This window comes from Dermacentor albipictus, chromosome 9, assembly GCF_038994185.2.
Source record: "Dermacentor albipictus isolate Rhodes 1998 colony chromosome 9, USDA_Dalb.pri_finalv2, whole genome shotgun sequence".
Classification (NCBI taxonomy): Eukaryota; Metazoa; Arthropoda; class Arachnida; order Ixodida; family Ixodidae; genus Dermacentor; species Dermacentor albipictus.
This window is the reverse complement of record NC_091829.1, coordinates 121,758,599-121,786,319: the sequence shown is the minus strand read 5'-3', so window position 1 is coordinate 121,786,319 and position 27,721 is coordinate 121,758,599. Positions and strand designations below refer to the sequence as shown.

Sequence of the window (27,721 nt, the reverse complement as noted above, 5' to 3'; positions counted from 1 at the left end):
AGCACGTTGCGGGCGATAGTATTCATCTGGTGCACCACGATAGCAGGTTGATCCGTCAAGGCAACGGGCCAAGTCCAGGTGAAAGCCAGAAACTGGATAAAGAAGAAACATGTCTTTAGGTGCGTCTGCATACTTGCTGCCCGCCAACGCCTACTCGGAACTTAAGGAGGTGCGCTGGGAGAAAATTTTTTGAAGCTGATGCTGACGTAGCTTATAGCAACTCCTTAGAGAAATTTATTGCAATATGCAGAAATCGCTTCTTGTTTCAGGAAACGATGTACCACAGGAGCATTAGAAAGCCGTGGCTAACTAAATAATTATTGAGGAAAATTAGAAAGCGGGAAAGGCTCTTTGCCAGGTTCATCAAGGCACGAAAACATGTGCACTTGAAAGAATTTAAGGTATTCCGTAATAAATTGTCTAAAGAATTATAGAGAACAAAGAATTCATTTTTTTTTCAACAAGTTGTATCCTCTCTAGGAAAAAGTGATAAACTAAGGAAGATAAACGCTATTGTTCGGCGCATGGAAACCGTTGAGCAAATAGAAGGAATTTCCGTAGAAGGACATGAAGCAACTGAACAGCACATGGCAAATGCGTCTAGTATTTCGAGCACAGAAACTTTATGCAGGCGTCAGAGCCACTGGAAAGTCCTTTGCCTTTCAATCATAACACAATTTTTTTACAGTCATGTAACACTGCAGACGTTTGTTCAATATTCCAAGACCTTTAAAGGTCTTGGAATATTGGGGTAGTGGATATTGGAAGTAGTGGAATATTGAAATAGTAGAGGTGTTACAATTGTAACACCTCCACTTGTGGCGCCACTGGCTTACAAATACGACCAATGAAGCATGTAATTCATGATATAGCTCCTATTTTCGTTTATATAAAAAATTAGTGTATTCTACAGCAACATTTCCTTCTCGAATGAAGATTGCAAGAGCTCTAGCCCTGCATAAAAAGGGTGATAAATTAGGCGGTAAAAATCACCAACCAATTTCTACTTTCTCGATATTTTTCGAATGTTTAAAAAAGCTTCTTAATAAGCAGTTGTCATCGTTTGTTTCGAAATACCAGCTCCTCTCAAAGGCTCAGTGCGGTTTAAAAAAAACTGTCAACGGAGATTGCGCTTCTTGACCAAAAAGGATTCATCCTCTGTAACTCTCAACTCAATCTTCTGACCATTGGTATATTTGTAGACTTTACCCAGGCTTCCGATTTTATTAATCACCACATATTATTTCAAAAACTTGAAAGATAGACTATAAGGGGCCTCGCACTCGAATAGTTTCAGGCGTTTCTCAAGGTAGCGTACTAAGGTCGTTGCTTTTCAATTTTTACGTGAATGATGTTGCATATATCGATGAAGAGGCAAAGCTCATAATCTACGCTGACGACGTTAGCATATTTATATCCTCCGTCTGTTCCTATAATTTAGTTCACCAGGCAAATGTATTTTTTCGAAAACTGAGGACATGCTCCATGCAGAATTTTCTTAAAATTAATGTAACTAAAACAAAAGCCGTTATTTTTCACACTAAAGGCAGGTATTCGGTCATACTAAAGTGTAACATTTCATTAGGCACAGCTTGAAAAAGGTAATACTATTACATTCTCGGTGTATATATTTCTTGCTATCTATTGTGGGATGAACGAGGTAACTTCGTAGCTCACAAAGTTAGTCACACTGTAAGCTTATTAGGTCAAAATAGATATACTTTGCGTCAGCAAAGCTCCTAATATTTAACGCAATATTCGTCTCCCATATACTCTATTGCCATTTGGTATGGGGTTCGACAACTGAATCGAAGATTAACAAAGTGTTACTAGTAAAAAAAAAGATGCTGTGTATTATTGAGGGAAAGAGAGAAAACATTTATTAGGACTATTGAGGTCGTTGCTCTTGAGGTCGAGTAGGTGGTGTCTTCATCCCAAGACTCCACTGGCCATGGCTGCTCGACGTACTTGCTGGACGAGAGCTGCTTGTCCTGTCAGGGTATCGCCGGTCAGATGTACCTCCCACCGCTCAAATGACGTGCTCGGCGTCTTGAAGTGTTGAGGTTTGCTCCCGCAACCCCACGAGATGTGAAAGAGTGTAGGGCGTGTGTCGCCGCACCAGGGGCAGATGCCGCGATATGCATGTGGGAACATTTTGCTGCAGCTGTGTAGGTTTGGGAATGTGTTGGTCTGAATAAGTCTGAGAGCCACTGCCTCTTCAGTGCTGAGCTTCATATGGGGGGGGGGGGGGGGGATAAATCCTGCGTTTGAGTCGCTGGATCTCGAGTCGGTCGCAGTAACGGGATGGCAGGGGCACGAAGGTAAAGGGTGGGGATTGGTGAGACGATTGGTTTTGCCCCGCTCAGTTGATTAGCACTCGAGCTAGGGCGTTCGCCCTTTGGTTCCCATCCAGACCAACGTGGCCCGGCGTCCACGTGATTTGTTGGGATTCTTGCAGCCTCGGGCCTAAAATCTGAACCGCCAGCAGCGGTGTTCGTCCGTTGGTAAAGTCACAGCACGCCTGTTGCGAGTCAGTAACGACATTAACTTCCCTGCCTACCTTGTCTTCTTGCTTTATTAGCAGCGCCGCGGCTATGGTCTCAGCCGCAGTGGTCTCAGCCGCTATGGTCTCAGTCTCTGCCCTGACGGAGGCCGCGAGGGTCAAGGAGTTGTCTCTCCCATTCACGGTGACTACCGCGAAGAGGCCCCTACAGGGTACGCCGCCACGTCCACGTACGTTACGTTCGGGTCACCCTTTAAATGTCGGCGCTGTCTGTCGACGCGAGCCTTGCGTCGTCCTTCATGGAGTTCATGACTAATGTGCTTCGGTATGCGGTTTGCCTTGACCTTGCCTCTGACCTCGAGCGGGAGTGATCCTTGCTCATCGAGGGCACGGAGCTCCGTTGCCGTTCCGGTCCTGTGGAGGATGGCTCTGCCCGCCGCCGTGTTCTGTAGTCTGGCTTTTTGCGAAGCCAAATCATACCATATTCAGAGCACACGGAACCTTTGAAAAGTATTATCTTCCTAAAATTCAACAAATATATACCCAAAGGTTATTAACACAATTGTATAACAGTCATCCTAGACATTGCAAGACATTCGCTGAAATAGCTCATTTATAACAGTGCATCTGCACGACTTGCTCGTCACACAGAAATGTGGAAAGTTCTTCAGTCCCGAACTAAATATGGCAATCGATCAAGTGCTTTAGTGTCACCTGCCAGAACTTCTGAATAGTTTCCATGATAGTGGCATAAAAATTTGCAACCTAACTCGGTTAGAATTCCAATTGCTTATGAACCGTCACCCCTAGTCAGTATGTTCCACCAACTGCTAACTCCTTTTAACATTGCATTAATGTGACCACATTACTTCACGTATTTCTGAATTCTTTGATTTTAAGCTACAATACCAACTGGAAGTTTGCAATATATGCATTTATTTCCAATGTGTTGCAATTCATGTTGATCTGCCGCTTTGTGAAAATGCTACAGAACTACTTCTGTATTTGATTTTCAACTTATAAGATCATCTTGAAATGCGCATTATGTACACTTTGTGATGTTATTGGGGCCGGATCACTCCAGAAAAAGGGAGAAGCAGCACGCGAAAGCAAAAAACACACATCAGACTTGTATTGACGTACACGACACAGATAACGGCACACACACCTGACAATGTCCCAAAATGCCTCATAGGCGACATGCACTATATCTATGGATCGGTGGATTATGATTGGCCTACAGTTCCGGCGGAAGCGTGTGTCGCCGTGTCTGAGACCTCGTTGAACCGATGCCGGCCAGCGGGGTCGGACAACAGTGTCGGCCGGCGGGTCGGACAGCCGTGTAGTACGGCCGGGTCGGTCAGCTGGGTCGGACGGCCGGGTCGGACAGCTGGGTCGGACGGCCGGGACGGTCGGCTTGGTCGGACAGCTGGGTTGGACGGCCGGGTCGGACCACCTCGCGGGGCTCAGGTAGCCGGCCGCAGTCACCGGGTCGCGTCCACAGCTGGCGGGGTAGCCCTGTGGCCGCTCACCCGAACGCTCGAGCGCCCCGGTTCCGGACTGCCAGCCCTCCTGGACCAGTGCCCAGCGGAAGAGCGGGGCGAGGTAAACTCCCAGCGGGCGTCAGTGTTGCTTCAGGTGTGCCGTATTGGTGCGGTCGGCGATAGCTCCTATGGGCCAGACGCCCAGCGAGGAGACTGTTTTCCGTCGACCGCCGAACCTCGCGCACTGCTCACGCCACGGGCCACGGGCCACACTCTCTCGCGCCACGCTTTTTGAGGCGTCACTGTCGACGCTCCCAAATCGGCGTCGATGATGATGATGGTTCTCTGGCGGGTATTTGCAAAGAGTCGGTGTCCTCTTCGCCCCCGCACGGCGAACTGCCTTCCTATGTTTATGCTTTCCACACCCGCGTACCATATATTATGACACACTTGTGTCATTTTCTTCTATATTGTAATTCATATTCCATATTAAATATTTATGTGTTGCCCTGTGAAAGTACTCCTGAATTATTTTTCCAGGTGCGTATATCCGTATATGCCTAGTTAAAACACGTTGGCAGGCTAGTTGGTTAGAATCCATGATAGAGTATATAAGCGCGTCTGAACGGGGTTCTGATGTTGACTGATGTGCGGGGGTCGAGGGCTCCTCAAGCTACTTGCATGCGGCGTTTACCTCGACCTCCTCCATCCTAGAGAATGAGAAATAAAGAAAAAAATGAAAAATAAAATGAAAACGAAGTGACTGCTGGATCTCCTATTGGACGATGTCCGCAATTTATGCTGCTTGTGGCCGCACCGTTCTTCGCGCACGACAGTTCTAGCAGCCTGTCGCAGTTCATCGGAGCGTACTGCTTGAATTTCGCTCTTCGACGATTGGCGAGTGCGCATTTCCAGCGTCTTCTCAATCGTCGTTGCCACTGTCGAAAACTCGGCTAAGGTCTTCGGGGAGTTTCGGATCATTCCGGCTAAAAGTTTTTGGTTTACGCCCCGCCTCAGGAAGCAGATTTTTTTCTCCTCAGAGATTTCCGGGTCGGCGTGTCGGTCGTATCTTCCGTGAGGTTGGCGATGGCCTCATAAGGCAGCTGCCCTCGGGATCGCGGCACAGCTTGCGCTCGCTCTTTGAGCCCGACGCTCGTGAAGGTCTGTAGGAAGTCGCGGCGACATAGGTCCCACGTCGTTAAGGCGGCTTCTCGATTCTCGAACCATGTCCTGGTGGCGTTTTCCAATGAGAAAAAGACATCATGCAGCTTGTCGTCGCTGTTCCAGTTAAATGTAGCTGCAGTTTCACACGTTTCAAGCCAGTTTTCCGGGTCTTCAAACGATGATCTGCGGAAGGTTGGCAGCTCCCCGGGAAGCACGATGGGCAACGCTGAGGCTGCCATTGTGATTGCTGACTTGTCACGATCTTTCCAGTTGTCTCAGGTAGAAGTCCTCGCTCCGGAGGCAGGTATTGCGGCTTGCTCGATGGTACGGAATGGCGTTGGTGGGGTCTTCGTGGTCAGGGCTTGGATCACGGCTTTTCGGAGGCGTCCGGTACATGAACGCAAAGCACCTCCGCCAGATGTCATGTGGTACTGACGATCGAGAACACAGCAGCGAAGCTGTGAATGGCGAAACTGACTCTTTATTGGGCGAACATGTGCCTAGAAAAACAAGTTCTGCTCCAAGCACAACGATAGTGGCGAAAACAGTCAGCGATCGTCGAAATCTCAGCGGGTCAAGTGCAGCGGCTTTCATACATGAGCCGTCAAATGTTCCCGAGCAATCGCCGATGCCCGCGTGCCTTCCAGAAAGCACCACACAACCCGCGTCGCGCACAGTCAGGCCACACAAGGTTCCGAAACAACAGAACCATTGGCAACACGCGAGAAACCTCCGACACATACAAGCGCCTCCCACGCTGAGCGATAACGTTTGTTAGGCGGTGAAAAGCGGTAGCCCGAGAAAGATAAGCAAGTACGCGTGTCAATACAATGAAGTGGGCTAAGGACGACAGCAATCGTCATTGCGTGTCGATCGATGATGACAATGGTCACTGTCAGCGTAATAGAGAGAGAGAGAGAGAGAAAGCAAGGATTAGAATTCATAAATAGAGTGGCGAATTGGACGGACAAGGCAAACCCAAATTCCAACATCTAATTGCTGTCGCACTAAAGGACACTTTTGGAAACCGATTCCGAACAGCACGGCTCTGTACCCAGATGGAATAACGAATAAAACAAAGCTCGCAAAGAGAATCCATCCCGTTGGTGCGTCGCAAGGGACATCCCATTGAGTAAGCCTGCGCACGACACCACGAGCGTCAGTGAAGGGATGTGAGGTGAACGCCTCAGCATTTCTTCTGCGATGAGCATTGTGGCGCACACATGCCACCACAGGAGTAACCAACCGTAGAAATTTTAGCAATTTTGAGTACAGCTCATTTGATTTTTTAGTTGTCTGTATTGAGGGCATAAGGGAAGGTGATGAGCACCATCTGGTAAAGCGGTCGAAATTTGGCTCGAGAAGGACAAGGTAACATGAAATAATTTTTGCGATAGACTATAGAATCGGCCAAAAGTTGAACAGGTGGCGAGGGCCTAGAAAGAAGGCTCTTAGAGAAAAAAAAAAACTTATGACCAAGGAACGAAAGGAACGCCACACGTCCCTTTATTGAGAAGAGAAGAGATGTTAATGACAGCGAACTGCTTATGAAAATGTGCGAAGTATCTGAACCAAGAAAATGTGCGATTATGTCTGTGAGAATACAACATTCCATCTATTGTATCGAGCAGAATCATGCAGCCGAATGATCTGGAGGCCGGGATGGAAAGTATGGAACATAAGTGCATCTCAGATGCTATGTTAAGATGCATTATATATTTTATCTGTATGATACATCGGGCAGGACGTGTGTCAGCATCTGTATTTTCGATACATCGTACGAAGTTTCGCGTATCTGAAGATAAAATATACACCTGTCACGAAATCCACGTCAAATGAAGGCAGTTAAACGTGACTTTAAGCGACGGCACCTATATAGTCATTCTTATTTATAACAGCCAATCACACCAGAAAAAATCTAACGCTCTGTGGCACTGCTGTTAAAAATTAAGAAATCATTGGTAAAGGATTCCTAAATTATTGGTGTAAAATTTCTCCCTCGAAACAAAAAAAAAGAATGATTTGCAGTTGAATCGCTTTTCGGTCCTGCTTTCACGTTCTAACTCATCCGTTTATCATAGCTGTCCATCAAAAAAGTTCAACATGCCAGCAGCGGGCGTCGGAGTTTTTTAACAGAAACAAGACACGTAATTTTACAACATTGGTCATTGTGAGCTAGCACGAACATTGCATTTTTAAAGAGTCAGCGGAATATTAAAAAAAGATTATGGGATACATCAGCAAAACAAGGTAATTCACTGGCGTTTCTGGGTCCTTTATGTTGTCTTTACCGTTAGCTCTCATAACGAAGTAACCAGACCAACAATATGCTTTGACGATCTGGGCACATAACGTTTCCATAAATATTTTGATTAGGTGATTATTTTATTTGGGGAGCGTGCTGTTTGGTAGGAGCATAACGGCACGGTCAAAACGAAGAGCTTGATGAGAACGTTGTAGAAAGAAATCGGCGCAGAAGGATAAAAGGAAGAAAGAATCATACAATATAGCTCCCGCGTTGTCTGATGTCTCATTCTATCGTCCTGTGTACATATCACGCTGTTCTCTCAATATCAACTCAAATTAGCTCCTTATGTAGAAGTAGGTGGTTTCCGCAGATCGAAAACGCAGACGCCCGGACATAAATTACCTGCCTCAGTTATCATCTGCCTCTCGGTGACTACGCCAGCTGACTCTACCCTATGCCAGCAAATTCCGTTATTTCCCCAAACCACTTCTGTCGTCTTCTGGTACTGCAATAGCTACCACTTGTTGTCTTCTCTACGCGAAACAATGCAATTTGCTCCTATAACTCAACTAGGCTGTCGGCTACCCCAATTTGCTATCTAAATCACAGCGCTGTGTTCATTCACGTTACGCATAATTGTTCCTTACATCACTCGCTGTCGCAGCCCTCGGTCTCTTTCAAGCTTCTTGACCTCCCAGCTTCTGCCCATTTGGCAGCACCAGTTAAATTCAATGTGTATAAATTCAAGAATTATGGTAAGTGGCCGGCCATCACTTCGAAGGGCTTCATGCCAAGTCATGCCGGTTTTAGTAATTTTTAAACTTCCTTGAATGGTAACGTGAATGGCAACGTTACAGTTATATTTCGGTCTCGTCATGTCTGTGGGTCATTATTGTGTATTGTGTGTCGAGAAGTTTGGCTTATGGTCACAATAGCCTCGACGGTTTATATGCTTTGCTTGTATGCCGAGCGATCAGAGGCGCTTTCAACATGCCTTCGCATAAGCATACATGACCCGAGAGCCGCTTAGCTACAGTGGGCTCAGTCAGTGACTTAATCCGCAAGTATCAGTCTGCTGTTTACGCACGAAGGGAGGGCTAACGGATAGAGAAGGAAACGACAAGCGTAGTTTATTTCAGGCAAAACTCCGATATCCCTTGCCTACGTACAACCCGTGCGGTTTTCTTGTTTTGATGAATGACCGAGCATGCACCCGTCAGGTTTGAACGGCAAGCCGATCGGTGTGCTTGCACACGTGTCCTCTCCTTGCACTTCGCTAAGCGCGTGGCGTGTCGTCTGCTCGCCTCTCCAGACGGCAGCAAGAGAGGCTAATCCCACTCGGGCCAAGACCCCTGATTTGGTCGGATTTCGAGCACGAGTGCTCCTGTCCCTCTCGACTCAACCTAGGAGCGAAATACCGAACACGCCATGCCATTTCATTCGTCTTCCTAGCTTGACGGTGGCTGAAGTGCGTCACCTAGCTTCAAGAAGATTATCTACGTCAATAGATTCAAGTCCTTTTCTCCGCTTAGACTAACCTACAGTGCCTCCGCGTAGGCGGAGGATCTGCGAACTCAAACGTAAGCAGAGCGATAGCCTCTTAGTTTGCCGCATCGTGGGCGGAAAAGTGAGAGGTAGTAGAGTCTACGTGAACATTCAAAATGAAATTTGAAGTGCACGCCACGTTCAGTACAAGGAGCGTTGCAGACACCACCTCGTTCAGTCGTAACCTTCGCAGAACAAAGTGTCAAAGAAGAACCTCAGCACCGCGAAAGTGATCACAGGCGATCTTTGATTGCCAATAAATTTGCTGCCACTGAACCCACTGAGGTGCGGCTGCACGCATTGAAGGACGCATTAAAGTGCTATGCCGACTTCTGAGGAAATATGCCGCTGTCGTTTGGAACAGAACTAGCCACCACAAAGGTCGAATAGACGGATTTCGAAATAAATGTTTCCTTATACAGCGATATCGGTACTCCGGGAAGGTCGGTCGTGATCAATAGCCTCACCCTCAGTCCCTGCTCGGTGTAGAAGACCTGGAGTGCAGACGCACCAACGTTAAATTCATCTTCTTCAGGCGTGTAAATAGTTTTGTTGATTGTACAGAAGAATAAGATAACTTTAGTATCCCAATCCCGCGAGAAATACCTCAGCTGTCCAAACCTTTCCATGTACCTACTTCTGCCATCAGAAAGAATCATTTGGCCAGCATTCCGCGGGCCTGCAGCGAACACTCTCATAAAATTGACATATTCCAAAAACGTATGCCCATTTTCCAAGCAGCAGTTGGATCCATTTCATAACCTGTTCCCAAAAATGGCAACGCTTTTTGCTGATGTTACATGCATAGCCTTGTCGATAATGGATGTACTCTTTATAGCACACAAGTGGGAAGAACTGTGCGAGTTGTATATTTTCTTGTTCTATCAGTACAATAACTGCACAAATACTAAAAAGACAAGACGATCACAGGCGCTGCTTATCAACTGAAGCTTTACCCCAAACACATGGTCAATATATGCAGCGCATATTGCACGAAAGCGGGAAACAAAAAAAAAACGGAAACCAACGCCGTGTACATCATACATCACGTGTGATTAAACATGATTCAAAGCGTTAAATTCGTCCTGTGTTCGAGCGACGGATGGCTCGCTCTCGCGTTCGCTCGCGTGCTTATGAATGCGAAAAGTCTCCGCTATCTCTCTCGCGCGCTGCTCTCTCCTCATAAACAATAGCGGTACTATCGAAACGCTGTACGCAACCACGAGTGCAACAGTGGCTAGATAGATCAGAGCTGGATGTGCCTTTTAACGAACTGCGGTGTTCCTTGAGGCGTACGTTGATGCAGCGCCCGGCCTGACCATGTAGAGCTTACCACAAGAAAATGGAACTTAGTACATAACGCCAGCACCACATGTCGTAAACATGCAATTGTGCTTGATCGAACAGCCAACGTTCTGACGCGCTATACCGCCCTCAGCCCTTCTATAAATAGTTTATCTTTTGAAAAAAAATCAACATCCACGTTGTACCTAATGCCAATAATCTTCATAGGGTGCGAAATCGAATGCAGGTACGTAATAGCTACTTATTTTTAGGTTTTTACTGGCTGCGTTTCTCCCCTGTTTTCTCATTGTTTCTCTTCTTGCGTATTTGTGTGTAACGTACAATGGATGCAATCTTAAGTTATTTCTTGACTGTTGCCATTTATATGCATTTTACCCTGATCTCCTTTATTTACATTCGATTTTTACCCCGTAACTCTTAGCCATAGTTCAACCTTGTTTTTTTAGTCTCTGAGTTCCAATGTTTAGACTTCCGGCTGTTCCTGGGTACAAAAAATAAAGATCGAAAAATTAATCGAGTATTAACTGTTTTAAATAATGATTTCGAACCACTAGAGCATCGAGGAAAAGACAGATGCATTCCTCCAGCTGCCTAATGCTAAAAATTTGACCTTCAAGCCATCTTCATGTTCATATCTCAGTAACCTACTAGACCTACTCGCCACCTTAAGCGGGACGCGTTACCTCTGTATGTTGCAGGAAAGAACACATACACGAATTGTTTTTTTCCGTGTAGAACAGGTCCTAATGATGCAATAATGATTTTATGTTCTTTATTATTGTATCAGACAACATTGTTGCCGATGTTGCCATGGTTTTGTTAGCCTCCGTAGTAAGAACACTGAGTCTGTTGTATTCAATAAATATAAACAGTAACGAGAAAAGCGGAAAACATTGTGGTCGATGTGCATGCGAGTTTAATAAATTGTGGGTGAAATAGGGCTAATAAATTTCTTAATCAAGTGCGCGAAAGGCTTATCTGCAACTTAGAAGGGTGTCGCTTTAGGCTGGTTGGTTCACCATACCCACCGTAGTTGCTGAGTGGCTATGGTGTTGGGCTGCTGAGCACGAGGTCGCGGGATCGAATCCCGGCTACGGCGGCCGCATTCCGATGGGGGCGAAATGCGAAAACACCCATATACTTACATTTAGGTGCACGTTAAAGAATCCCAGGTGGTCGAAATTCCCGGAGTCCTCCACTACGGCGTGCCTCATAATCAGAAAGTGGTTTTGTCACGTTACACCCCATACATAATTAATTAATTCGTTTTCCATGTGGCAGTCTGGTGCAGGGCAAAGCGGGACAGGCGATGAGCGCTTTCTGCCAGATGAAATGTTATTTTCCGATAGAAGATCTTATATATAAAAAACAGAAGAAGAAAAAACGATATAGCGACCTATGTTCAATATGAAAGAGCCGCACCCCCTTCAAGAAACAAAAAAGCCCAATGTTGAGCGCCATAATCGTTACGCGTATTGCGCACAGGGAGTCGTGTACATAATCCCCTTGAAATGAGGCACATGGTACGGGGGCCAGACATGTAGGTGTTTCAACGGTTGTCTGTGTGAATCCAGAAGAGGGTTATAGCGCCGAAAAAACACAACACACAGCAAGCGAGACGGGACAGGCGCAACTTCCAACTGTTTATTCACCGCGTATGCGAATGAATATAAGGACAAAGATGGGTAGCAAGAACCACACATGCGCACGAGGCTTTTTTTTGTTTTACAAGAAGCGGATAAAGATAGGTGGAGTACACAGGTATCTCACGCCCGTGTATCTAAAAAAGCAGTTTCATTCTTATATATGGAGATAGATGGGGCGCTAACACAATCGCTACAGTTTCTTTCAATATAGTAGGCCTCCAACAGTTCACGGGCTGTCTGGTCCTTACTTCTGTTTAAAACCTTTTTTTAATTATTTTAAAGAAACAGGTTTCCTTATCTTACCCACAAATAGTGGAAGAAATTTTATCTGGTTTTAAACTACTTGGAAAAGGTTTGGACTTCACCCATGAGCTTGCCCAAGGCAACAGATTGCAGTTTTTAGACATTGACATCACCCTTAATGACCAAAGCTTTTGCTGGATGTATCGCCCTCGCGCACAAAAAGAACTAATGCCCTATGATTCCTCCCATTCAAAGACAGTAAAGCGCGCCATTGCTCAGATGTGCCTGGAAGCGTCGCTGAAGAAATCTTGTTGCCATAAGGCAGAGGAAAGCTTTCACACCCAGATTCGGAAGTTAGAAAAAGCAGGCTTTCCAACTTCGATCTTAACCGGAGTAGCGGAAGTCTTGCTGCGAAAATTGAAAAAAGAAAGTACAAAGAAGGGCGACCAAGATGACGTCCCCAAAAGCAAAAGTAGACCGGTTGTCATCCCGTACACCCATAAGGTAGCGCACAATTTGAAGCATTTAGCGACAAAATATAAGGTTCCTGTGGTTTTTTCTGCCCCCCAAAAAATTACCTGGCTTGTGCGTTAAAACTGATCCCAACAAGGTAAACAAAACTGACTGTAAAAAGAGACATGCAGCCCCGCTTGTTAAATGCGCTGTGGGAGTAGTATATCAGATACCGCTCACATGTGGAAAGAAGTACATCGGTCGAACCGGCCGTTATATTAATGACCGATTAGCGGAACATAGTCGCGATTGAAAAAAATGGCACTGGTTCTCATCTGCCGCATCATTGTAAAGTCTGCGGAGAAGAAAGGAAGATTAAGTGTGTGGCAAGGCTGAAAGAAGCAAAGGTTTTAAACAGAAGTAAGGACCAGACAGCCCGTGAACTGTTGGAGGCCTACTATATTGAAAGAAACTGTAGCGATTGTGTTAGCGCCCCATCCATAAGAATGAAACTGCTTTTTTTAGAAACACGGGCGTGAGATACGTGTGTACCTCACCTATCTTTATCCGCTTTTTGTAAAAACTTCGTGCGCATGTGTGGTTCTTGCTACCCATCTTTGTTTGTCCTTATATTCATCCGCATACGCGGTGAATAAACAGTTGGAAGTTGCGCCTGTCCCGTCTCGCTTGCTGTGTGTTGTGTTTTTTCGGCGCTATAACCCTCTTCTGGAAACATGCACCAACTAGCCCCCCAACAAGTATTACTCAGTTAACTGTCTGTGTGAACATGCGAACAACGTTAACAATGAGAAGGAAGGTTGTTGTTGTTTTTTTGCCCTGTATCGCAGAGTGTACAGATGTACCCCGTTCGAGAAAACAAAAGTGATCCTTAAGCACATGGACGATCGCACGCGCATCATTGTGGAATCAGCTAGCGTGCCACATGAACAATGTCCATGCATGAGTAAGCATTCCCTGGCCTTATGACGAAGGAAGTTGGCAATTTATACCACGCCAGCACGACCAGCGAGCGCTCATGGCATCTTTGATTTTCTATGCTGTCTTTTTCATCTGTATTTTTTTAAAGGGCCCCTCACCAGGTCTGGCCATTTTGAGCTGACAAGCGCAGAGCATACATTGCGTGATTACGATCGTGTCTACAAAATATTACATCGCTACGCGCCGCGGAAAGATCTGAAATTGCAAACCGAACGCATTTTTCCTTCTCGCGGCCGCCGCGCACCAAGCCGGACGGTGACGTAGTCATGCCTGCGCCTACGTAGTCGAGCCCGAAGTGTGACGTCGCTCATGGTGACACGTGACTTCGAGGCTTATTCAAGGCACCATCTGTTATTTGTGTGATCTGTTGCTTCAATTGACGAATTGAAGTTTGGAGAAATAATAAAACAGACAAACGGAATGTCTGCGTTTTTTTTTCGCTTTCCTTCGCACCAAAGCAAGACAGGTGTATTTCCGCTTCGTCTGCTTGTTCCCACTGTCGTGCGGTCACGTGCGTAGGTACCGAAACCATGCCATTTTCTACCGGCCGCCAGCACGTGATCATGATCAGCGATCCACTTGTTCTGCCTCAGTATTAGTGTAGGACTGAATTATACCACTATTCATATTTCCTTGTGCACAAAGGTTGGAATGTGGGCTTGTTGGTAATGCATCTTCACGGGGTGTACGGTAGCGCGATTAAAATACGGGACAAAAGAAGACACAGAGGGACGCACACAGCGCTGTGTGTGTCCCTGTGTGTCTTCTTTTGTCCGGTCTTTTAATCGGGCTGCCGTACACCCCTTGAAAATCCTTGTGCGCAGCGCGCAAATTGTGCGCTACGTGAACGAGACAACAGCTCGCGCGCAGCGCCATCAGCGTAAATGCGTAGCACCGCAAAAAAAAAAAAATGAAAAGAAAGAAGTGAAGGCGGGGCCCATGACGTATGTGTCACGCGGTCCTCGAGGTCCAGTATGGGAGAACGGAGAGAAGGAATTTTACTTGCGAAGACAAGACGGGGCGAGTGGAGAGGGAGTCTCGCTATGCAGTGGAGCCCGCCTGCTGAAATCATGCGTTCGCGGCACTGAAATATTTCTATCTCGGCTATTAATGAGCCGACTTGAAAAATTTCTGTGGCACAACGCTCCCTAGAGGACAAGTAACAACTTCCCGCGTATAACCAAAATTTGCTATGGGGTCTTGTGAGGGGCCCTTCAAGCCCTTGCATCAGGCAATAAAATTTCAGCTGACAGTAAGCGTTTGTCCTCGTTTTTCTGTCTCCCTTGTCCCGCTTCAACCTGCACCACACAGCTTTATATGAGGCAACGTTGAGAACGGGTGATTCATACGCCGGCAGAATTTTAATGTGTGTGGTTGATTCGTGTGCTAATTTTATTTCAGCATCGCGGTACACTTGTAGCACAAAATGCTGGAGGTACAGCCTAAGATTTACAAAAAACTCGAAGGGGACTGTAACGTCATCATTACCCTATGACAGTGGCAAAACGTGGAAGACGAAAATGGAAACGCACCCTTCAACATGTATAATGCAATATGCTACTAACAATCTAGAAACTAATAGCAATAAAGAAAGTTTCATTGCAACCGTATATTCTGAAAAGAGAAAGAAATAAATTACAACACTACATAAAGAGATTCAGGTGGTTTAGTAGAAAAGGCAACGTAACTACACATTTCGCAACAATTTCTAGTACGAGTCCATGGCGAAAACTAAAGCTGTTTTCGGGCGTGCCATTCATTTTTTCACTCCAAAAAGGTTTCTTCAAGTACACGTTTCTTTTATTGGGTACGTTTAACGTTCCATGAGTAACGAATCGTACACGTCGACAACAGCGATTAGGTTTACGACCAAACGAACAGCCGTTTTCTATTACCCAGAAATCCTCAAGGTGGCAATATCAGAGTTTTTAGGTGAAAACTGAATTATATACCACCCATTTGCATTTTTGGGCAAAAAAAAATTCACGCAAACTGCTCCCAGAGTTGTCCAAGTACGCTTAAGTATTGTGCCACTTCCTCATCTCCACGCAGCCCGGTGTCACTATCAATGTTATGAAACTTGATCCGACCAGTATAAACCATTGCCGACCCTTGGCAGTCAGCGGCAAATACGTTCCCGGAGCTAATCATTTCATGCCTTTCGGCAGGTGCTCCCTGCGGTCATCGGACGCTTCACTGAGACACGGGCAGTGCAGCCGCTAGCATCAGTGAGCCTGGATCTGCGCAGGGCCTGCGCAGACAGCGGGTTTCCGTCTGCAATTTTCGCCCGCAAACTGTCACCCTCTCATCAGCACATCGCCTAGCCTGCACCCCAGACGCTTGGGGATGCCTACTTAAGGAACAGCATCGCTCGGCTTCTTTGCAGTCAGCGGCAAATACATTCACGGAGCTAATCATTTCGTGCCTTTCGGCAGGTGAGCATTTCGCTCTTACTTTTTTTATCATTGTAAGCTCTTGCCGCTGACTGCGCAAAAATACCTTCCGATTGTGCTGCTTGCTCTAAGCCGTTACCTTTGGATGCGAAATTTTTAACATGTTCGGCTTGCCAAGAAGGTTTCCACCTTCGAAAACGATGCTCTACAGTAGCTGAAAACAGCTACGCAAAAAAGAGTACAGTTAAACGTGAAACCTGGCTGTGCCAAACATGTCGACCGGAACAAAGCACACGAGGAGACTTGACACACACAGCAGAAGAAGAATCGTTTGCACAGCAATTTACTGCTGTAAATGAAAAACTAGGCCGACTTGCATCTAGTGTAGAAATACTCGCCACGAAGGTACAGGAACTTCTTACATTTAAGCACTCGGTTGGAAAGATCGAGAACGCGATACAGGAAGTGCAGAGTTCAATAGAATTTCTTTCCACAAAATATGAGTCGGTATTGGAGACAGTCAACAAAAATCAGACGGAAGTGGCGGAATTATGTTCCAAGGTTGACTCGCTGTGTTCTACCGTCGAGTTCCAGTCAGACCTGATTGACATAATAAGTGAGCAAATGAATGAAAAGGAGCTGTACAGTAGGAGAATGAACTTCGAGATCCACGGATTTCCCAGCAAGCCAAAGGAGAACATTCAATCCTTCCTCAGTGATCTTGCACAACAACTCGAGGTACCTAAATTTGCGGCAACTCAAGTCTCTGCTATCCACCGTCTACCCAGTAGGGATAATACTGCACCAGCTATTCTTGTACAGATGTGTTCCGTTGAAGTGAAGGAACAATGGCTTTGATCACGTAATAACTTGACAGGATTAGTTCAGAATGATTTTCCACGGTTGTATTTCAATGACAACCTCACGCGGGTTAATCGTGAACTGTTCTGGCTAGTTTGCACTAAAGCAAAGGAAATGTGCTTCAAGTACGTCTGGACAAGAAATGGCAAGGTGTCTGCAAGGAAAGCAGACGGCGCTCCACTCGTTCTAATTAATAGAAAATTGGACATTGAGAGGCTTATCTAGTCATGGGTAGTACTTTCAAGGTTTCCAATGACCTTTTATAAGTTTCTCGGTTTTTTTTGTTATCCGGGTAACGACGCTTTCCATGTTACTCACGTAAACATCAGAAGCATTCGTAAGCACTGGGACCAGTTAGTAGCCATTCTATCTTCTGTTCCACTGCTTTTTGATGTCATCGTACTCACCGAGAGAAATATCTCGCTAGGTCTATTTTGTAGTTTCGCGCTACAGGGCTATCAGTCATTCTCGTTTTTTCATTCGGTCCGGAAGGGTGGAGGCGTGGCTCTCTTCGTAAAAACACTTGGTCAGTCTCCGAACTCAAGTTACCTTTCGACCATGCCGAAACTGTTACTCTCCGCTTATCTAATCCTCGATTTTCATTGGCCTTGCTTTCTGTGTATCGTCCCCCATGTGGTAACAGGTGTCTTTTTTTTGGCTGAGCTCGACTCTGCGTTATCACGTATAGGAACCGATGAATGTATTTGCCTCACACGTGACATTATTATAAATATACGTCCAACAGTAGGAATAGTTGCTGATTATTTAGATACACTATCTAAATGGGGAATTAAAATGACAATCCATGCAGCAACTCGCGAGGAATTCCTGTCTCAACGTCTTGTTTCATCCTGCATTGATCATGTAAATGTTAGAGCCCATAATCTGGAAGTAAAATCTGCTATTGGCCCAGGTTAAGCTTTCTGACCACTACTTCGTCTGCTGTTCACTGAAACAGACTGTGAACCCTTTGTTATCAGAGGCTATTAACTCTATCAAACAAATTTGTATAATTGATCCAAGGCTTTTCGATAAACTAGTCCAGAAAAATGATTGGGATAATTTTTTATGTACTGTGTCACCGGAAACATGTACCGCGAATTCGTAGCCGCGTTTGATGCTTTTAGGCAGGCGGCAACACGCGTTGCCAAAATCAGGCAGCGTAACCGGAGCCAGAAATGGATGACCAGCGATATCTTAGCAGCTATAAAGGAAGAAGACTTGTTGTGGACGAAGGCCAAGCGGTCGTCAAACTGCAATGACACGCGCTTAAGATATAAATGTGCCAGAAACAAGGTGAATGCAATGATCAGACTTGCGAAGCGCGTTTATTTTAGAAAGAAATTTCAAGAAGCTCGATCTGACATAAAGAAAACATGGTCCCTAATCAATAATCTTAGAGGCAGCAACATTTCAACGCCTAAACAGCGCATTTCATCTTATTTTTCTGCAGACGACGAAACTTTGGCAAACTTAATTAATCAGTTCTTTTCAAGTGTCTCGGGATCGAGGACACGGTGACCATCGGTGTGTACTTAAACAGGTAGCTGGCTAGATTCCGCATATCTTTCTTTACTATCGCTTGAAGAATTAAGGTGCATTGACTTCAATCTTAAGACGAACAAATCACCTGGCTTCGACAAAATCTCTGTCAGTGAACTCCAGAGAAAATTTTGACGCAATTAAACACGTATTGCTATCTCTTTTAAACTTTGTTCTGGATGGTGGTGTGATTCCAGTTGATATGAAAACCGCAATTGTAATTCCGCTTCATGAGCAAGGTGCACGCAATAGTATTGAAAATTACAGACCTATTTCGATTATTCCCTGTATAGCTCAAATATTAGAAAAACATGCGGCTCTTTCGGTACCACAGTTTCTAGATAAGCATAGTGTATTATCATCACATCAGTATAGATTTCTACAGGGCAAGGGTACACAAACACTCTTAGAAGCTTTCTCTGCTCTTTTAAGCTTAACACTAGGCCGTAACCGGGTAGCATGTGCCCTCTTTATGGATGCCTCTAAGGCATTTGACAGTGTTTGTCATGACATTTTATTACATAAACTGTTTCTCCTAGGCCTTCGCGTATCATTCTTGAATTTATTAACTAACTTTCTGCAGGATAGACAGCAGTGTGTAAAGGTGGGAAGTAGTTTAAGTGTTTTTACCAGTATTTATTCTGGAGTCCCTCAGGGCTGAATATTAAGCCCCTGCTTTTTAACACTTATGTGAATGATTTGTCCAGTGTAGTAAGTAAACTTATATATATCAATATGCCGATGATACTGTTCTTGTATCCGGTGCAACTAATTACTCTGATGCAATCAGCTCCTCACAGAATGAGGCAACTAAATACTGGTTTGCGGCTAATTTAATAAGCATCAACCCTTCTAAAACGCGACTTGCCTGTTTCCATAACCCCATGAAAAAAATCCTGCCTACGACATCATTATTCTTACACACATCGAACTGTTATGAATGTACAAGTCAACCTGTTAAAAATGCATCTTCTGTTAAGTATCTTGGATTGCTTTTTGACTGTGATCTTTTATGGAACTCGCAATTATGCCACGTCTGTGAAAGGCTGCGCGCGGTCTCCTGTGTATTATACAATATGCGATGCCTTATGCCAATCTCCGTTCGAAAAATTATTGTGCATGCTTTAGTCTACACTGTGCTACGTTATGGCTTGACTGTGTATGGCCATTGTACTCTTAGGTGGAGCTCAAGAATTAATTAAATTTTACGTTCACTGCTTTCAACAGTGGCTTACGATTTGGGTCCAAAGCAAGATGCAGAAGTCTTTAGGTTGTTGAATCTGCCAAACTTCACTTCCCTGATTGTCGAAAGTGTGCAATTAAACACTTCTGCAATAATGATTTTAAAGCACGATGTACGACTGTCCGCTCCTTAAGACCGAAGGAACCCTACGTCATCCCCAAGACTGCGACAAAGTACGGAAGGAGACCGTACTTTGTCGCAGTACAATAAATTGCCAACGCCTGTGTTAGAAGCAAGCACAAGACGTGGGATTAAGAAACTACTTAGAATTGTCGAAGTTTAATGTAACATTTTGTATAACTGTTCAACATTTTCCTGACCCACTAATAGCTAACTCCGCTATTAACCCTGTGCAATTTTCTGTGACCTGACTGTCAGGCACTACCAGTCAAGCCCTCTGAGGCTTTGGTAGGCCTGCGATATGTACTTTGTTTTCTTTATGCACAATAAAGATTGTATTGTATTGTATTGTATTGTATTGTATTGTATTGTATTGTATTGTATTGTATTGTATAAGCCCTTACTGTGCTTTAGCACCTCATCAAGCCGCATCGAACTATTATGAACGGTGATGAGACCCTTATAACCCCTCATCACTCCTCAGCACCCTTATCGGCTTAGCGACTGCTTATCTGTCTGTGTTGCACAACGTTCAGCGCATAAGCCCTCAGACATCAGTGGCACTTCAGTTGGTGAAGGGACGCCCCAACGGAAGACACATCTGGTGACCACTGTAACGCATCGGATATGTTGCGTATTTTGCTTATTTAGCATTGAATTTTCCCGAAATCGGAATTTCCTTTGTCTACATTGCTCTAACCAATAGGATCCCGAATATCCTCTGGACATCCCTATTGCATCCGAACGCCGACGCCCAGGTTAGGACGTCCAGTGGATAACACGAGGGCATTAATTTCTAGGCGACTCGTTTAAGACATCTTTCGGGCATCCACAGGACTGAACTTCTAGGATCTAAACAAATCCCAAAAACTTTAAGCCCAGCTATTAATGTCCGGAGCTTATTTTCAGCGATACGCCCCATACCGGACATATGTGAGACCAAGACACAATCCAGCACGTACTACGTGATCGTATCGTGAAATGTTAAGTGTCTTGCACGGCTGCCTTCAGCGCAGGCTCTTCCGAAAAGGCATGTTACACAGCAACATGAAGCTGCCACACTTTAGTCAAACGTCCAATGACGGCGAGAAATGAAGAAGTTGCAATGAACGACAGAAACTGCGCAAGCATATCGAGAGGAAACGTGAAAAAGCAATAGGCAGAGTACCGGAGCCGCTACGCATTACCACCTACCGTAATGCCTAACCGAATCAATCGTGTCCTATTCTGTCCGGACACGTCGAGAAAGGCGAGTACTGCAACCAGGGAGGAAGGAAAGCGTTAGGAAGCAGAATCGCGCCACTCTATTGAAGCCAAACCTGGTGGCCCAACACGTGATCGCACGTCAAAGCGCACGGTTGCTTTTAGCGTCCCGGCTCAGCAAGCAGAGCGAACAAGCGAACACCGAATAAAAGCTACTGGCATAGCTACTGGAACCCAAACACCTCAGCAATGTCGATTCTTGCTCCGTGATCTCGACCCGAGAAGAAGAGGTCACGTGTTGGGCTACCACCGAGCAAATGCATTCGCTTCATGGAGCGTTCGCTCGTCAAGGCCGGCTCCGCGACGTAATGCTCTCTGCTAACTTTTTCCTTCCTCCAGAAAAGCAACGGCTGCAGCTCCTGTCGTATAATAGAGTAATGGCTGCCTTTACCCAGTCGAATCGCCACTTTCAGTTGCAGGCAGGCATTGCGCTGATTTGCGCATAGTCTGTCACATGACAGTTCTAGACTTAAGACCGCCATTTTATTAATATCTTCGCCCTTCTTGTGGTCATGCTTGATGCGCTCCAAGCGCCCCACGCTCAGTTCTCGCGTTTTTTTCTGAACGTGCTTGTTGTGTCACGTGCTCATCAGTTAGAGCGTGAACGTTTGTCAGTTCCAGGTAACGTTTTCGTCGTGCGCTTTCGAGCTTCATCTCCGGGGCATCTGCACGTCTTAGGCCTATCAAGACATAAGTGACAGTTCATGGAGTCAGTGTTTTCCTATTAGCAGCCCTGCTACCTTTTTGACTAACGTGTTGTGTCTGCGCGTAATCGAATGCCGGGCACAATAAATCCCACAGGTGAGAATCCTGCGCTAATTGCGCCATTTTGATAGAAACGCAAATTCCGGCGCCCAGCTGCGCCAAACACAGAAAACTGAACAAAGTTGTGTCGCGCTGCATCAGAATGGCTCTGGCACGTGTGCTCCGGGAGTGGACGCGAACAGCGAACGGATTCATTCTCGGAGAAAGTGTGGAGCCGTTCACATTCTGCACACCGCGCGATGGCGTCTCCCGCATAGCTTCTCGCAATTTTCGTGCTTCCGGCAAGTGGCCGGCGCGCGTGAGGCCACTCTCTGCTGCTGTCGGAATGGCCAGGGCAGCTGTATTCAGACTGTACCAGAATACGGTTGAATGGTCCGAGTGGCGCTGCGATCCCTAGCTGAGGCCCAACACAACGACAAGTAGGCTGAGGGCGTGCGTGCAAGCTGCATATTAGGCAGGCGTGCACTGCAGCGGGTTCAGCGGGCCATCTTCTCTGTCCCCAGGGTGGGGATAACGTAAAAGTATTTCGATCTGTTCTTATGCCCATACGGGTGAGGTCTGAGCCATTTTTATCTATCACGGAGGGCTAACGGGGGGGTCGGAATAAAAAGTCGATTTTTTGCGATAACAAATTAGGAGACAGCTGTACGAAGTAAGGATAGCAGCTTTATCGATCGTATAAACTTGTACATATTCGCTTACTAGCTAAATTAACAAGTACGGTGTGGCATGCGCACAGGCAAACGTGAACATATCTCACTCGATGACCGCGGAAACTCGCTGTTAAAACGCTGGAGTGGGGAAGCGCGGCAGCCGCTGCGAGCAAGTTGACCTTCGTGCTCCCTGGCTTCAACGCGAACTATGCGGCTAAGACACAGCGCACAAGAAGCTATCAGCACTCGCACTCTTTCCCCATCGCAGAGCGCTTTCCCAAGATAGGGCGTGCCATACCAACACCCTCTAGAGAACTTAAGGCCTTCTGGTTGAACCCTCTCCCCTTGAGCTACGTCACGCAAGAGAGGCCCACATAGAAGTTTTGTGCAGCCTGCTACGAAGCTACGAGTGGCGCACCTGTGTTGAAAATGAGACGCGGAAGCCTGAGTGGGCGACCACGGCGGTATCAATTAGATTAGTTCCGGGAACCCTGCCGCTCCTTAGATAGCTTCGGGGTTAGAAAAGTCCTGGCATGCTGCGACATGCTTCCGAGCGCCCTTTTATTCTGGACGTGAACCGTGCATGTAGTCTCTGCGCTTGCGCTGCGATTTCGGTTGTGTGTCCGGCAAGCCATCATTGCCGCGGAATGTGGGTTACGTTTATGCCAGGATATGCCTAATAAGTGATGCGTGCTCAATTGCTGGAGCAATTGCAAATCGGGACCAAAAAATGATGCGTTCATGCTTCTGCACGAACAATAACAGAATATTCGGTGCCAATGCTAATGCAAAGAAAAGAAAAGCTGGAATTCTAACGAATAAGGCAGCTGTTTCTTTCTAAATAGTTGCACGAATGTTTTGTACCTCCATTGCTAAACTCAATTGAGGTGCTGTAAATATGTGGACTGCGGTACTGTAGTAATGCTGCCTCGAAAGCAAAATTATTCGTTTAGAGTCTCGACTGGAATAAATACATGTGTCCCGAATGTGAAGAAGGGCACACGAGTGAAATTTTCGTGAGATATGTGCTATGGTGCAGTGCTAACGTTATGTTGAAAAACATTTGTGGTCGCATTAACGGCAAACTCCTTGACGCCGACGATAAATCAATGCAAAGAAGCTACTCTGAAGAAAAGGGGCAGCACTGTGACTTTCAATATAAGCCGTTCTCCCTGTCATCATTTACTCGAAATTTGTTCTCAATCCTAAGGTTGAACCATTTCATTATTTATGGATGGGCTTTTTAATAGTGCAGCGCGTAAATATTTTTGCATAAATAAAATAATCTTGAAACACCATGTGCTCTCTGCGGGCCATCTGCTCAACTATGCTTAAAAAAACAATAATTTCGCTCTGGTTAACGTTGCCCATAAGGGCGTGATTCTTTCATTCAACCCGCATCCCCGAGCACGTCGCCAGCTTCTTTTCCGTGACGTCACTCGCCGAGCGCTCAGGCCTTCTCTTGTCTAGGTGGTGTTGACCGTACGCAGAAGCCGACGGAGTATAGTTCTTTTAACAGTCTCACCACGCCTGCAAGACTGTAACCCCTTAAAACTGGGTGCCCAATGCGGTACCACACTTATAGTCTTCAAAAAAAACTGCATATCTACAAATATCTCTACGTGTATGTCAGGCACGCCGTTCTTTTAAATGCTTCATTATTGTCCTTATGGTAGTGCACCAGATAACTGAAAGCAGCCGCTTATATTGCAAAAGCTGGTTTTGAGCGGACGTAGAGTCGGGAACGGCATTACATTTAGGTATGAAATATAAGTAAGCGTATCATTTTTTCTCTGAGAAATCACTCGAGAATACGTTCTTTCCTTTACACCCCTAGAAAAAGCCACAGGACGCAGCTACCTTCTTTTTTCTTGCCTTTTTTATTGAACAAATTATAACGTTTTACGTCTGGCGATATGCTTATGAGGCACCGTGTTCGGTGATCACCACCTGGGTTTCTTTAACGCGCCCGTAAACAGAATTACACGAGTGTTTTTTTTTCCATTTCTTTCCCATCAAATTCCACCACTTGGTTTGGACGCGTGAGCTCGAGTTTAACAGCGCAACGCCATAGCCACTTAACAGAGAAGCTGTTAAGGGCTACTTTCCCCGCTATCGCGTCCACGAGTAGAAAAAATCCCAAAGCGCAATGCCAGGCCGAACCGTGGCGGACGTGACGCAGGCGTTAAGCACTCTCCGTACGTGGGCCGATCCCGAAGATAGTACAATACCGAGCTAACCCACGGTGGATGTGCAGTTCGCCATTAGGGGGCCCATATACACAGCTTCGCTAGTCATCTTCTTCACAGAGTGGAAGGGCATTGATTTTTGTAGTAGTTGCTAAGCATGGGCGGGACAAGAAATTTTACACGGCTTACGGGCCAAAGATTAGCATAACGGAAAATGAGACATCTACCAAAGTGCGGCAAAGTGCTACAAAGGAAATTCATACGGTTTCCTCGAAAGACAAGGGTCGCAGTTGAAGAAAAAATCGTCCTCCTCCGGCACTCGAACCCGGCACCACCGCCATTTTGGGGCAGCCGCTCTATCATCTGAGCTAACCAGGCTTCACTATTGGCGTTGGCGAAGCGAAGTCGAATTTGTCAACAACTCGAAGCAAAGGCAAGGGTTTGACGTGATAGTTGTGCCTAAACCCGCAAAGTGGAGAGAAGCAATTAATAATGTCATAATATTGTCACGCGCTAACGCAAGAGTTAGTAACAGTATGAGCAGCCAGAGACGAAAAATGCCAGGCACTCCAGGTTCTCCAGCTGGCGCGGGATCTTTGACTTCGTCGTCTTCTTCGCCGTTTTGCTGGGCACGCAATGCTGACTCTTCGCTGGCTCAAAACACCAGGTGGCATTATTCCCTCTCCCAATGAAGCATCCACTCGATGCTCAGACACAAGAGGTACACGGAAAGTACGCACATTATGTAAGACAAAAAAAGGGGGGGGGGGGGGGGGGAACGCGCTAGCACACATACGGGCATGCACACGTGGAAAAAAAAGGGTTCTGTCGTCGGGAACAAAAAAGAAAAAATAACGCTTCGCAGTTCTTTGGAGGACGACGCGACGACAGCAAAAAAAAAAAAAGTTTGTTTCACCATTACACTTAACACCACCTTGCAAAATACGGCTTGAGGCGGACGACATGTACAGTCTCTGCGCGTGGTAAACGGCGCTTGGGCGATGGTAGGTCTCCGTCTGGAACCACTTCATAGTTCACGTCGCTTACACGCCTTAGTACTGTGTACGGTCCGAAGTGCTTGCTCAGGAGTTTCTCGCTGAGGCCTTGCCGTCTAATGGGGGTCCAAACCCAAACTTGGTCACCAGGCTCATAGATAACTTGTCGATGGTGAAGATGGTACCTTGTGGCATCTGTACACTGCTGCTGTCTTATGTGGACACGGGCCAGTTGACGTGCTTCCTCGGCACGCTGAATGTACTCCTCGACGTCAGGAGCTAACTGTTATATGTTATAATATTAAACTATTGCTCGTTCACATGTTGTATTTTAGTAACTGGGAACGTTCGTCTGTGTTGGCTGTTAATCAAACTTGGTACGCACTGAAGCTTCGTCTGCCGTTTGCAGTTTCTTTGCGTGACCGCGATTGCAAGAGAAGTCGTGTCACCGATCTCAGACGCTGCCTAATAAAAATCGGGCGCCTCGGCTAACCCACTTTCTTCTCGATCGTTACATCACGAGGGTCTCGAATCCGGCAACATTGATGCCTTCAGGTAGCTAATGTGGTTATTGACCAGTTGCTTTCACCCAAAAAGATCACGTAATATGACGCCTGCGGCAGCAAGGATGTTCCACATTCACCGCCAATGTTTGCGAGTGGTGGCGCTGGCTAACACTCCCCGGGCTAGTTCTAGTAGTAACACATAAATACCCCAGAAAGTGGATTGGTTAGAGCCCAATTGGTTAGAGCCTATCGCATGCGTGATGCGAAAACGTGGAATAGTTCCCTACCTGCGGCAAGTTGTTATTTCATCCGGTTTCCATTCCATTTGTTTATATCTTTATTTTACTTAGTAAGCACAAGTAATTTCCCCTGTGCTGTCCTTGGTATCTTTGGTTGTTGGTTTCTTATGGTACAGTGGAAGGAATAGCTGCAAAGCCGCGACATCTGGTGTTGGTGCTCGTTCCGTTCTATTATCAAGCTGATGCGCTGTCTGTTCGGATTTGCGACGGGCAAATCAGTTCCTTTCAATCAGCTTATTCTAGCTCGCTGCTTTTTTATGCGGGTGGCAGCGCAGTCACGAGGTATATCTCATTTTAGAGCGCAGCTCTTTGGCGTCCCTTCCTGGGTTTCGCGTCGTCGTCGGCGTTGTCGTCGGCCTCGTAACCAGCTCCGCCCCCCTTTCATCCCCCCAGCGCTAGCAGCGACCGACTGATACCGCTGGATGCCGTTGACGCCGCTAGAGAGTCAAGATAACGTGACTGCATAGAACACCGTCGCCGCCATGCAGAAAGAGGAGGAAAGGGTCCCCCCCCCCCTGTTCTTGTGTGGCGGATAGGGTGCTCTTCAGTTGCCGACGCGCCGGTTATTTCACGTAGGCCCCGGCACGTCGACGAATACGTGACCACCTTCCCACGGCTAGACCTGGTTCTTAGCGCTGCGGAAGCGAGGGTATCATATTGTTTGTGTCGGCATCGGCGGCGTTGTCCCTGAAACCAACTCCGCAGCTGGGGTTGACTCACTATCGGCGTCAGCGGCATCAGTCAGTCGCTGCTATCTCTTCCCTCCTCCCTTTATCGTGTTGTCCGCTTGCTGCGCGCGCTTCTGCCCCCATCGTTTGCCGCTGGGTGTACACGCCGCCCCCCTCCCCCCTCTTCCTGCGAGTCTCCGGTTGTCAAAGCGCCGGCTCGAACTTAATTCCTTTCTTCGCTCCTCCTCCAATGCAACCCCTGTGCGGTGGCAATCAGAGAGCCAGATCGGTGGCGGCGGATCTGTATATGTGCACCGCCCGAGCCTAAATTGCCGCTGCCGTTCGCCCTGTGCGGTGGAAATCAGAGAGCCAGATCGGTGGCGGCGGATCTGTATATGTGCACCGCCCGAGCCGAAATTGCCGCTGCCGTTCGCCACTGCGAAATTATCTGCCAGTTCTTTCTGAGCCATGAGCGAGACGACCGATGGAAGTCCTCCGTCTGCTGCTGCTGCTGCTGCTGCTAAACGAGCTGCCAGAGCAGAGGCCCAGCGCCGTCGCCGTCAGAATCCAGAGGTGCGTGCCGCCGAAGCAGAAGCTTACCGTCGCCGCCGTCGAGATGATCCAGGAGTACGCG

At 46.6% G+C, this 27,721-nt stretch overlaps 1 protein-coding gene across 1 annotated transcript in view; it reads right to left on the bottom strand.

Annotated features, from left to right (window-relative positions):
- The window catches only part of LOC135912601 (arrestin domain-containing protein 3-like), a 216,617-nt gene that overhangs the window by 77,039 nt on the left and 111,857 nt on the right, over window positions 1-27,721 (bottom strand). The gene's annotated exons all lie outside the window — the stretch shown is intronic.